Source organism: Entelurus aequoreus, linkage group LG13, assembly GCF_033978785.1.
Source record: "Entelurus aequoreus isolate RoL-2023_Sb linkage group LG13, RoL_Eaeq_v1.1, whole genome shotgun sequence".
Taxonomy (NCBI): Eukaryota; Metazoa; Chordata; class Actinopteri; order Syngnathiformes; family Syngnathidae; genus Entelurus; species Entelurus aequoreus.
The window spans coordinates 46,040,431-46,054,160 of NC_084743.1; the positions used below are offsets into that span (position 1 = coordinate 46,040,431).

Here is a 13,730-nt window from a genome sequence, read left to right on the forward strand (position 1 = left end):
TGGGACCCAAACAGGATGGATTCCGTTTTACCCAAGTGTATGGATAGTTTGTTGTCAGCGAGCCAGGTGCAAGTTCTACAGAGCTCAGCACTGAGGATTTTCTCCACCTGTGACTTGTCCTTGTCGGATACCAGCAGGGCAGAGTCATCCGCAAACAAAAACAATTCACAGTCGCATGCCGATGACAAGTCGTTTATGTATATTAGGAACAGTAAAGGTCCCAATATACTGCCTTGGGGGACTCCACAGCTCACCGAGAGGGGGGGGGGACACGGTGCCGTTCACCTCTACCACCTGCTCCCTCCCCTCCAAGTAAGATTGCATCCAGCTCCATGAGGTTTTGTTAAATCCGATTGCTCTGAGCGTATCCAACAGTATAGCGTGGTTAACGGTGTCAAAGGCCTTCTGAAGGTCCAGCATGACCATGCCACAGTATTTGCCCGCGTCCACCTCATGTTTGATGTGGTCAGTCAGATAGAGAAGGCATGTGTCAGTGGAGTGGTTAGTTCTGAAGCCGGATTGGAATTTGTACATGAGTTATTAGTGGCAAGGTAACTATCGACCTGTTCATAAACTATTTTCTCCATTTTCGTCGTTCCACATTAAGAAACGTCATACCCCAATCTAAACTTATATAAACACATAGCTGTCTAAGCAATTAAGCTACTCAATTGTGCACATTGAACCGACAAGTAGTGACCTTTCTAAAGGGCCTGATTTACTAAAGGTTTGTGTGTACTAAAACACGTGCAATCCTAATAACCCACGCAGAGCTGATCTACTAAACGTGTACAAAGTGGATTGCGTCTGTTAAGTGAGCGGAATATGGCGTGCAATCCATTTTGCGTCTCTGTCTTCATTAATATGCAAAATATATGCTGATCATCAAAACGCCAACAATACTGGGAGGAGAAAATGCAAATATCATTATTTAGCACACGCAATGTGATTTATCAACACTCATCACCGTTTTGCGAGCACAATTTTGCGTTTTATGAAGGACGTCCAAACTGACAGTTCCACACACAACTGCAGGATCAAAGCTCAGGCTGCACAGACAGACGATGGACAGACAAGAATCCTCCATCCTCCATGTGTGTCAACATTTTGGTGAACGGTCAGAGAGAATTATTATAATGTCTATTCAGCAATTTCATTTTATAATTGTATTGCTGCTGGATGACTTATGGGGCTGATTAAAACTAATTCAATTGATGCATTTTAGTGTCTGCTATTACTATAATATACCTCCTACATGAAAAGACGTCTTTTATTGCACAGTTTCTTGCATTTAAGTCATTCCAGATGTACCTATGCGCTGGTGATGCGTTCCACAGCCTCACGCACAGAATGTGAAAGTGAAAGAAAAGTGCCTGAAAGTGTCAGTGTGCAAATGTTTCTGTTGTCTAGATTGCAATTTAGAAAAGGTGTTACAGATTATAGATGTCTGCTGCTGGTTCAACACATCCCACACAGGTAGGAGCATGATTGTTACGGCTAAGACTCCTGCCGCCGCCTCTCATCCATCTGTGCGCTCCAGTGAGAGCACCGCGGGCCACGCCTACAGGCGTTCCCTCTTCGCTGCGGGCGCCCCTCCGCACGGGTGCAGGAGATCTGCAATCAGCGCGCCTGCCCTTGATGAGCGATCTGCCTGCTCAACCTACTATCCGGCGCGAGAACGTAATCTTCTGTTGATGTCCCGTAAGCGATCGTTAGCTCTATGCAACCTAGCTCTTTGCTCTCTGTGTTTTCTTCCACGTGTTTGATTTGTCCCCTGTCTTCTCCCTTGTGCTTGCAGTGTTTTCCTTCCGTCGCCTTGGATTCGAGCTGTGCGTCTCACTTCCTTGGACTCCCTCTGGATCTCGACTGCCTCCCTCGATCCTCGACCCCCGCTTTGGACACAGACCTCTTGATGCCTCTCTCAGCCCCACGGACCTCCCGCTTGTCTCACGGACCTTCTTCTGCCTAGCCCCTTTGTACTTCTCTGCTTTCTCTCACAACACTTCACAGTAACACTCAACAGCTAATCATTCATACACATAGTCTCACACCATACACCCATTTTGGATTAGTCACACTCCATTCTCTTGTTTAGTTTATATTCATGGTATCGTTTGTCATTATATATATATATATATATATATATATATATATATATATATATATATATATATATATATATATATATATATATATATATATATATATATATTATATATATATATTTATTAATATATATAATAAATACATAGAGCAACATTGCCCCTTGTGGTTCCGTGCCATTAACTCCCTCCTGAAACATAACAGTATGTTCTCGCCAATTAAATAAGGACCAGATGGCGCAGATTTTTTTTTCTCTTAGCCCCGCTCCCAGTGACTTTATCCCCGCCCCCAGTGACTTTTTGCCCCACTCATTATGTCTTTTTGCCCCACTCACTATGTCTTTTTCTTTTCCCTCCACCCTGGAGAATTTTTCAAGCCCACCGCACCAATACCATGGACAGGAAGCGTCTGGCATCCGCTGTCAGAGGGGGGGGGGGGGGGGGGGTTATAGTACTGACGACTGTGCTGGTGGGGTAGCACAGCTGCGGCCAGCAAAACCACTACCACCTGTCTTTTGGTTTGCCTGGCCGCACCCATCAGCCAGACCACCAGCACCCGCTCCTCTTGACGCCTCTCTCAGCTCCATTGACCTCCCGCTTGTCTCATGGACCTTCTTCTACCCAGCCCCTTAGGACTTCTCTGCTTTCTCTCTCAACACTATACGGTAATACTCAACAGCTAATCATTCATACACATAGTCTCACACCATACACCCATTTTGGATTAGTCACACTCCATTCTCTTGTTTAGTTTATATTCATAGTATTGTTTGATATTATATATATTTATTAATATATATAATAAATACATAGAGCAATAATTCCCCTTGTGGTTCTGTGCTGTCAACTCTCTTCTGAAACATAACAACGATAACTTGAATGTGTGGTAAAAGCCCTGTATGCACGCAAAATCTTCATTTAATAAAGTCGGTCTGCACCACTTTTCAATTGCATGCGCAGTTAGTAGATCACACGCAACACGCCCACTCATGGTACACGCTATTATATTTTTTGCACACGCTGTCTAGCGCGTGGTATTTGGATCTTAGTAAATCAGGCCCTTAGTGTCTCTCTGAATGATATCAGAATGATCAAAAAAAGATGAAGATGAACAAAGTATGACGCAATGCCCGCTAGAAATAATAAAAATGAATAATATATTTTATTTGTTTACACTTTTAATTTAAATAAATCTTGAAGTGCTACAATACTGACCAATATTTGAAACAATAAAAGCTTAGCCATTAAAACAGATCAACTACTAAGACTAAAACACTCATCAGTGAAGCATAGAAAAAGCAAAACATGCTAAATAGTGGATTTTCTAACAGTGTGTCTATTTATTTTAGTTACCGTATTTTCGGCCCATAGGCGCACCGGATTATAAAGTGCACTGCTGATGAATAATCTATTTTTTTTTAGCTTTTTTCATATATTAGGCGCACCGGATTATAGGGCGCATTAAAGGAGTCATATTATTTTATTTTTTTTCTACATTGAAAACCCTTCCTTGTGGTCTACAGTCTACATCAGTGGTCCTCAACCTTTTTGTAACTGTGGACCGGTCAATGCTTGAAAATTTGTCCCACGGACCGAAGGGGGGGGGGGGTGTATTTTTTTTGTTATTTGTCATAAAGAAATACAATCATGTGTGCTTACGGACTGTATCCCTGCAGACCTGTATTGATCTATATTGATATATAATGTAGGAACCAGAAATATTAATAACAGAAAGAAACAACCCTTTTGTGCGAATGAGTGTAAATGGGGGAGGGAGATTTATGGATTGGTGCACATTATTGTAAGTGTATCTTGTGTTTTTTATGTTGATTTAATTAAAAAAAATATATATATATTTTATTTTATTTCTTGTGCGGCCCGGTACCAATCGATCCACGGACCGGTACCGGGCCGCGGCCTGGTGGTTTGGGACCAAGGATCTAAGCGATATAACTCGGTTGTAGAGTGGCCGTGCCAGCAACCGGAGGGCTCCAGGTTCAATCCCCGCTTCCCATCCTAGTCACTGTCGTTGTGTTCTTTACCCACCTGCGGCTTTGCACTTTACCAAAGTCGTACTAAAACATTTTGATAGATTTTTGGCGCTGTGTGTAATGTTCTATATTTTCAATAGAACATATAAAATATTGGTGTTGTTTACTTGAGTCATATTGCAGTCTACACTTACCTCTTGTGTATGACTGCCAGTATATTGCAGCCTACACTTATCTCTTATGTGTGACTGACACTTACTGGTCACACTTATCATTACACCATGTACCAAATAAAATAGCTTCGAGGTGGGCAAGCTCAACCAAACTTATTCCTTACATTAGGCGCACCGGGCTATAAGGCGCACTGTCGAGTTTGAAAAAAATAAAATAAAATAAAATAAGACTTTAAATGCGCCTTATAAAATATGGTATTTGAAAAAAAATAACTTGTTCAAAAGATTTCAGTGTGTGTACATATAAGTACTTTTTGTAAATATTCAACAATACCGTGATAATAATAACTGTAATCACAGTAATCGTGATTATGACATTTTCATAACGATGCATCCCTAGTGTGCATAAATCAAAATTAGAAAAAAAATAACTCCGCTCTTTGCTACCACAAAGATCACAGCACCCACACACTAACACCATCACGTGCACTCTAGTAGTAAACCCTAGTAGTAATGCTGTTTTACATTTTTATTCACGTACCCCTGACAACAGTAGGCGTAACCCACTTTAGCAGCCTCAGTTTTATATTATGAAAGTTTTGAAAAGTAACTGTGGAAGAACGATTGCAATACAGTTAACTATGCTCCGCATCTGCATTTTGTACGTGTTTGTGTCAGTAATTGTTCACCCTCCAACACACACACACACACACACACACACACACACACACACACACACACACACACACACACACACACACACACACACACACACACGCACACACACACACACACACACACACACACACACACACACCACACACCACACACACACACACACACGCACACACACACACACACACACACACACACACACACACACACACACACACACACACACACACACACACACACACTCTGAGCCCATGCCTCCTAATCCTAACTGTAGAGCAGCAGGTGCATTACAGTCGGCTTGCATGTTTGTGTGGATAAGAGAAGTGTAGAGAAAACACTACTTAACGATAAAAGGCTGCATTACTTTACTTTGTGGATTGTTTAAACTTGGCGTAGAGTGCTACCACTTGTCAAACCACATTTTATTGTGTCAATCATGTCCAAGCGTGGTACGAATTACCTTGTGTGAGTGAGCCCATGAGAACTTTTCATGTCTTTTGATTAAAAACTTCATTCAAGGGGTCAATTTATGATTTTTGTTCCTATATTCAAAACACTTCCTTGTGGTTCTTTGGCCAACTTTTTGCATTGATTATGTTTAACAGACCACCTTAAAGCCGTTTTCTGACTGTGTCTTCTTCTCTTTGGCTGCGGTTTCTTTTTGCCATCCTTGTTGTAGTTTTTAACATTTCCATATCGAGTTTACTGACAGATATAAATACGAACTATACGTTACTTTGTATTAGAAATGGCAACAGCGGAGGATGCATGTTCATGTACGAGCCAGTCTGCCCTGCAACTAGAGGCTAGAGATAAATAAGGAACTTATTTACTACAACGTCGGTTAACAATGGCGAACTTGCGCAAAGCTTTTCAGGTAAATCTCTGCCATAAATGGAGATCTCCGTTGATGTCACATTTGGGAAAATTGTTAAAAGCTATTAACTATTAAATGAACCTAAAATATGACTTATTTTATCTTTGTGAAAATATTGGACACAATGTGTTATCAAGCTTATGAGATGTGATACAAGTGTAAGCCACTGTAAAACTATTGTTAATTTTTTAAACGTTTTTTTTTACTTTTCATAAATGGCTGTGATCATAATGTAAATGAGGGATTTTTAATCACTGTTATGTTAGAATTCTCATTAATATTGATACCGTTGTTGATATTATTCATTTTTGTTTTGACTACTTTTGGATTGTTTTGTGTCATGTTTGTGTGTCCTCTCAATTACTCTGTTGATTGCTATTCTGAATGTTGCTGGGCCGGGAATTGGAATTGCATTAATATTGCATTATTGTGTATTATTTTGTTGGACTGGTTAATAAAACATTTTTTTTTTGAATGGGAAAACTCCAAACGGCTTTTATGGAGTAAGTACGAAGGAAGGCGAGATTGTTTTATAAATATGGCCGCCATGCCTTCATGGTTTGAGTTCATATTTACAGGACTTATGCAGATCCCAAATACACAAAAACAGGTGCCAATAGGTAAGAAAAGTTGGTTTTGCATAGTCCCTCAATTACTATTTCTGTCAGTGTCAAACACATGGCTTCCTACAACCAGGTGTGTGACAGGGACGAGTAATGTCCAGTGACTGTACGGCACATATGTCAGAGTCAAGGCCCGCGGGCCATATCCGGCCCGCGAGAAGGTTTTTTACGGCCCTTGGGATGATCTTGATTTATTATTAGAACCGGCCCGCAGACCGCAGATCTTTTTTTTTTTTTTTTTTTTTTTTAGACCGCAGATCTTTTACACGCACCAAGCGGATGCCGGTCCAAGGTTCCGAAAGGGGGCGAGCGGCCCGCCGGGACGCGCCTGCCGGCCGAAGGCCTGCAGCCCGGCCGTCAGTCGCGGAGCCCGCCGTGCCACGCGCGCCAAGGGGGCGGGCCGAAACCCGGCCCCGAGGCCCTGAGACTTCTGCTTTGTTTCCCCAAACCGCGCGTCACCGCCGGGCCCGCACCACCGTCGGGCTGCAGCCCGAGCGTCGGTGGCGGAACCCGTCATGTGCCGCGCGCGCCAAGCGGAGCGGGGGGGTCAAGCGGGCCGAAACCCGCAGGCCACCCCCTCACCACGAGGCCCTGAGACTTCTGCGTTTGACCCCTACGCGCGGCCCGTCGGGACGCGCCCGCCGTCAAGCCACGAGGGCCAGCCGTCGGGTCGCGGAGCCCGCCGTGCCACGCGCGCCAAGGGGCGGGCCGAAACCAGCGGGGGGTTTCGGGCACCCAACTCGCCTCCCTCCCACGGAGGGAGGAAGGGGGTTTAATGTGAACATTACTGTGCAATCACATATTTAGAGTTTTTACTCAATTCAAGTTTAAAAGTTAAAGTTTAATATTTGTTTTCACTGCATGTTACTTCTCCTTAAACAAAGTGTTGTTTTTGATTTATAGATTTTTGCACTTTATTTTATTGTATTTCAATTTAATTATATTTTAAAAATATTTCAGTTGAGTGGATGATAGAAAATTGCTATTATTGTTTTTTTCTTTGAAGTAAATTTAGCCCACTTTTGCTAAAATAGAAAATATAGGCTACTGATGGTGCCTTGAATACCGGTTTCTTTCATTTAATGTTCATGTTATGGGGATTTTATATAAAAGGAAATTGTCTTTTGTGTCTGTTGAAAATTAAAGATTACTGACAGAGCCATAAGAAAATATTGCTTTATTTATCTGATCATATTGGAATATATTTGTTAGGTTTTCAGTAGGTTCAATTAGGTTCACTAGACTATATGCGTCATTTAAAAATTTTTCAATGAACATTCGAACAGTCCGGCCCTCGGCTTGTAGCTAAATTTTTATTTGGCCCTCCGTCCATTTGACTTTGACACCCCTGCTGTACGGTATTGTTCTATCTCGATTTCAAATTGAGGTATTCTAATATAAACACTGCATTTGCCCAAAGACCACCTGTCAGCATCACTGACATAACGGTGCTCTGTTGGTGAGCACAAAAATGGTTAAAACTTGTCCAAAGAAGCTTACCTGTGGAGAGTAAATCCAAACACTCAGAGGGAAGGACGCTGCAGATGACTGCCCTGTCAAGTGGAAGTCAAGTAGATGACGCAGTTCCTTCCAGAAATCGGCACACACGTTGGGATGTCCACCACTTACTGCCGCCGCTGCAGAGCCCACAGCCTCCCAAGTCTGAGGATGAGGAGGAGAGAGGGAGGGACAAAAGAGGGAGAGAGAGGCGAGGTGAGTCCGTCATGCACCATCAGGCACACACGTGTTGGTTATTCGAGCGTCCATAGAATTAAACATAGGAAAAATATGTAGGAGTGAATATGCATTCATTCCTGAAAGTGCACACACACAGAAACACCACTATTCCCACCAATTCCTGCTCACATTAGTCAAATAAACAGACTTTAAATGTCTAAATAATATTTAAAACTGTCTTGCTTCCCTTCCCTTCAGTGAGTCATTTAGTATGAGGAGTGTGAGTCTGCTTGCTGTTACGCCATGAGTAAGTTATATGGATTTTCAAGAACATTTTCTGTGCAAACAGCTGTGGGAAATAAAGTTATGTTTCTGGGGCGGGTAAATCTCTTTAAAAACGCTTAACACAATCGTCTCTCTTTTAAAATGCAGTTTGGGACTTTGACTTGAGACCAAATATAAGCTCTACACTTTTATCTCATATCTAGCCGGTTAGTTTGGAAGCTCTCCATGAATGAACTTATTAAAACATACTTTCAAAAACTTGCTGCAGGAGCACTGGGACTCAACGCTTATCAGCAGTCGCCAGAGGCTGCTGTGGGGAGCTATGGAGTGTGTATGGCTACAAGTTTAGTTTCAGGGGGGACATTTAACTATATTTAATCAGGGAAATTAAGCATTTGTGTTCATTTAAATTATTGTTTCTCCAGAGGAGAATAATGCAGCCCGGAGTAGTGCTTTGCAAATCAACTTGCATCATTCTCAGAGGCTGAATCAACAGTGTCTCTGCTGGTTGATGCCAAGTAATGCGTGCCCCCTCCCCCCCTTTTTGTAACCTCCCTTGCTTCAGGATTCAATTAAATTCAAACATTATTTATAAAGCCTCTACATCGGCTATAGCTGAAACAAAGTGATTGACAATAATGCAAGAAACATGGAGCAAATTTTTTTATAAAAAATCAACTATTTGGCTTAATGATCAATTTTTACCACGATTCGGAGATTTACGGGTGTAGCACACAATTTTGGGCCTTCATACGCATGTTTACAGTGGATCCCAAAAGTAATCCCAGCGCTTCACTTTTTACACATTGTGTTATCACTCCATCCATCCATTTTCTACTACTTGTCCCTTTCGGGGGCGGCGACTTGTCCAGGGTGTACCCCGCCTACCGCCCGAATGCAGCTGAGATAGGCTCCAGCACATTGTGTTATGTTACAGCTTTATTCCAAAATGGAATGAATTCATTTTTGTCTTCAACATTCTACACACAATAGCCCATAATGACAATGTGAACAATTTAAATTTTTTAATTTTACTGATTTATAAAAAATAAACACACATGTACATAAGTATCCACAGCATTTGCTGAATATTTTTGTTGAATTACAGCTTCACGTCTTTTTGAATACTATGCCACAAGCTTGGCACACTTATCTTTTCTCTTCTTCATTCCTCTTTGCAGAACCTCCAAAGCTTCATCAGGTTGGATGGGAAGTGTTGGTTTTCCTCCAGGATGTCTCTGTACATTCATATTTCCCTGTATCCTGACTAGTCTCTCAGTTCATGCCGCTGAAAACCATCCCTGCAGCATGATGCTGCCACCACCATGCTTCACTGTAGAGATGGTATTGGCCTGGTGATGAGCGGTGCGTGGTTTCCTCTAAACATGAAACCTGGCATTCGCAGAGTTCAATCTTTGTCTCATCAGACCAGTAATAATGATAAATGATAAATGGGTTGTACTTGTATAGCGCTTTTCTACCTTCAAGGTACTCAAAGCGCTTTGACAGTATTTCCACATTCACCCATTCACACACACAATCACACACTGATGGAGGGAGCTGCCATGCAAGGCGCTACCAGCACCCATGAGGAGCAAGGGTGAAGTGTCTTGCCCAAGGACACAACGGACGTGACTATGATGGTAGAAGGTGGGGATTGAACCCCAGTAACCAGCAACCCTCCGATTGCTGGCACGGCCACTCTACCAACTTCGCCACGCTGTCCCCTACATTTTTTGTTTGTTTGAGAGCCTTTCAGGTGCATGTTGGCAAACCTTTAACTAAGAAATGGCTTCTGTCCTACCATAAAGGTGTGATTGGTGGATTGCTGCAGAGAATGTTGTCCTTCTGGAAGGTTCTCCTCTCTCCAACAGAGGAATGCTGCAGCTCTGACAGAGTGACCATGGAGTTCTTGGTCACCTCCCTGACTAGACTAAGATGAATGCAGCAATGTACAGAGACATCCTGGTTGAAAACCAACTTAACGTTTGATAAACACCTTTAACATCAGCTTCATGTTCCAAAAAAACTGTCTGTACAATCATACTTTTCCTGCAAGTGTGCATAATACCTTATGTCAGTCAACTGTTTCGTAATTTTTTGTTTGTACACAAATTCCCCACCGAGAGGGCCAACATGCTTTTTAGCTTTTTCCATATTGACTTGTTGGCTTCTGCTGCCTATCCCTACCGGATCAACTGCTCATTTGCGCATGCATGTTGGTAACAGTACAACAGGCTATTCAACAAAACTGTTCTAAGGGCCACAGTTTCAGAAAGTTAAAGACTACAATTTCTAATTTGAGAACCGGCATTCCATTATTTTGTCAGAGTTATATATTTCAGAAAAAATAGCCCTGTTCTAAAAAATAATGGCCTTTAGGAGGTCAAAATGTCAATGCAAGGAATTGTTTACACTGTTCCAAGTTAATCTATACGACATGAGTGCTTCAGTATTTTTATTATATTCAATTTGCTGTAAAAATGTTAACATCTCTCTCCACTGAACTCAGGGGATCGGTCTGGTGTCATTATTGGGCTGAATTTGCCTCTTGAATAGCCCCGTACTATGTGAACAAATTGCCTGAAATGCGTTGTCATAGATGTTTTAAGGGATTTTAAATCATTCTGTGATGCAGATGAGGTAATTGTGTTCGTTTTTAAAATCAAATTAATAATAATAAACTAGGGCAGCACGGTGGTAGAGGGGTTAGTGCATCTGCCTCACAATACGAAGGTCCTGAGTAGTCCTGAGTTCAATCCCGGGCTCGGGATCTTTCTGTGTGGAGTTTGCATGTTCTCCCCGTGACTGCGTGGGTTCCCTCCGGGTACTCCGGCTTCCTCCCACCTCCAAAGACATGCACCTGGAGATAAGTTGATTGGCAACACTAAATTGGCCCTAGTGTGTGAATGTGAGTGTGAATGTTGTCTGTCTATCTGTGTTGGCCCTGTGATGAGGTGGCGACTTGTCCAGGGTGTACCCCGCCTACTGCCCGAATGCAGCTGAGATAGGCTCCAGCACCCCCCGCGACCCCAAAAGGGACAAGCGGTAGGTAATGGATGGATAATAAACTACTACAAATATAATGATGGTGAACCAATTTGCAATAACTCGTTACATTTGACAGCCCTATACCAAAATGTTGTATGGATTTACAAACTCTGGGATAAATTTCTTAGACAAATGAAGACTTTGTGGGCAACCAGACAAATTATTTGAATTAGAGCCAATATGGGGTGTCAAATGTAAACATGTAGTGACACTTTTCTAGCAGATTTAGATTTAACATTTACATCTATATTTAACATTTAGGTTTAGATTTAACATTTAGATTTAAGATTTACATTTAGGATTTTGATTTAACATTTAGATTTAGATTTAACATACAGGTTTGGATTTAACATTTAGATCAGTGGTTCTTAACCTTGTTGGAGGTACCGAACACCACCAGTTTTATATGAGCATTCACCGAACCCTTCTTTAGTGAAAAATAAAATGTTGTTTTTTTTCAAATTCAAGACAAAGTTATATGTTTTTGGTAACATTTTAGTATGGGGATCATATTGTAAGTAACAAAGACTTAATTTAGAGTTATTTGGTTAGAGTTAGGGTTAGAGGGTTATGGTTATAATAAGGCCATGCCAAATAAGGCATTAATAAGTACTTAATAATGACTAGTTAAGAGCCAATATGTTACTAAGGTGCATGTTACTAAGCACCTAATTAATGGTGAATATGTTCCCCATACTAAAGTGTTAACATGTTTATTTACTGGTGCACAAAATGAACCGTGCATGAACATCACCTTGTTCAAAGAACAAAACCAACACAGTGCATAAACTCAAAACAAATTACACACCTGCAAATCAGTGTGACTTCTGCTGTTGCCGTATCCGTAATACGTCGATAGGGAGAAGTTTTTACTTACACGATGAGTCGGGTGTGTTTTGACCTCCGCCGAACCCCTGAGCCCGACTCACCGAACCCCTAGGGTTCGATCGAACCAAGGTTAAGAACCACTGATTTAGATTTAGATTTAACATTTGGATTGAAATTTCACGTATAAATTTAGATTTAACATTTAGATTTAAATCTAACATCTAGGTTTAGATTTAACATTTAGATTTAGATGTAACATTTAGATTTAGATGTAACATTTAGATATAAATTTAACATTTTGATATAACGCTTGGAGTCAACATTTAATTTAAACTTAAATGTGATAAAAATGTGTCAATCGTGAGAAAAGTGAGTTAAATGTGAGAAGGTTTGGATTTAACATGTAGGTTCAACATTTAGATTTAGATTCAACATTTAGATTTAACATTTAGATTTACACTTAACGTATAGTTTTAGATTTAACATTTAGATTTAAATGTAACATTTAGATTTAAAGGTAACATTTAGGTTTAGATTTAACATTTCAATTTAGATGTAACATTTAAGATTTAGATTTAAATGTATCATTTTCATGTAACACTTAAAGTCAACATTTAATTTAAACTTAAATATGATAAAAATGTGTCAACTGTGACAAAAGTGAGTTAAATGTGAAAAAAGTGAGCTAAATGTGAGAAATATATCTGTAAAGAAGTGTGATGAACTTTTACATTCGGTACCCCATAAGCCAATAGTCGTTGGCTTGTTTTGCACTTTTTTTTTTACTTTATTTTGCTCAAACAATTGTACAGTTGGTATCGTTACATTGTTTTATATTGTTGTATAGCTTTTACTGTATTGTTGTTGAAAAATAAGTCTGTTAATGAAAATATTATTACTGTGCTTTCTTCTGAATACAATAATGGTGAACACATTTACAACTGCGCAATAATGTGCTAAAATGAAAAGTACCGGTAGTATCGGAATCATCGATAATGGCTTTGAAATTTGCAGTATCGGCGGGAACTTGTCTGAGCTTACCTGTGGAGAGTAAATTAAAATACCCGGTGGGAAATTAAAAGTGCCCTAGTCAATCGAGGGAAGAAGACCGAGCTCTCCGGTAGAAGTCCGGGTGGATGATACGGTCCCCTACGGAGGTCAGCGCACAAGAGCCGGGCTGCTGTGCGCCACTTACTGCCGAGACTGCAGCCTACAGCCTCCCAAGTCTGAACATGACAAAGAGGGGGGGAGGGGCCAAAGAGGGAGAGAGAGAGGCGAGGTGAGTCCGTCACGCACCCGTGGCACACATGTTGATTATTCAAGCGGCCATATGCACTCTTCTTTGTTATGTACTTAATTTCACATTTATTATTGACACCACATGCATGCTTTTCATCAGGCACGTGCATTGATTTTGGGGGCCGGGAGCAGGTGCTCAAAAGGGCACC

At 41.1% G+C, this 13,730-nt stretch overlaps 1 protein-coding gene across 1 annotated transcript in view; it reads right to left on the minus strand.

Moving 5' to 3' along the window:
* The window catches only part of LOC133663875 (endothelin-converting enzyme-like 1), a 176,543-nt gene extending 163,078 nt beyond the window's left edge, over positions 1-13,465 (minus strand). The window contains exons 1-2 of the mRNA XM_062068591.1: positions 13,324-13,465; positions 7,942-8,103 (exon numbers count right to left, since the gene is read on the minus strand). The gene's annotated coding sequence lies outside the window, so the exon portion shown is untranslated. The remainder of the gene's footprint in view (positions 1-7,941; positions 8,104-13,323) is intronic.
* Positions 13,466-13,730: the final 265 nt, after the last annotated feature.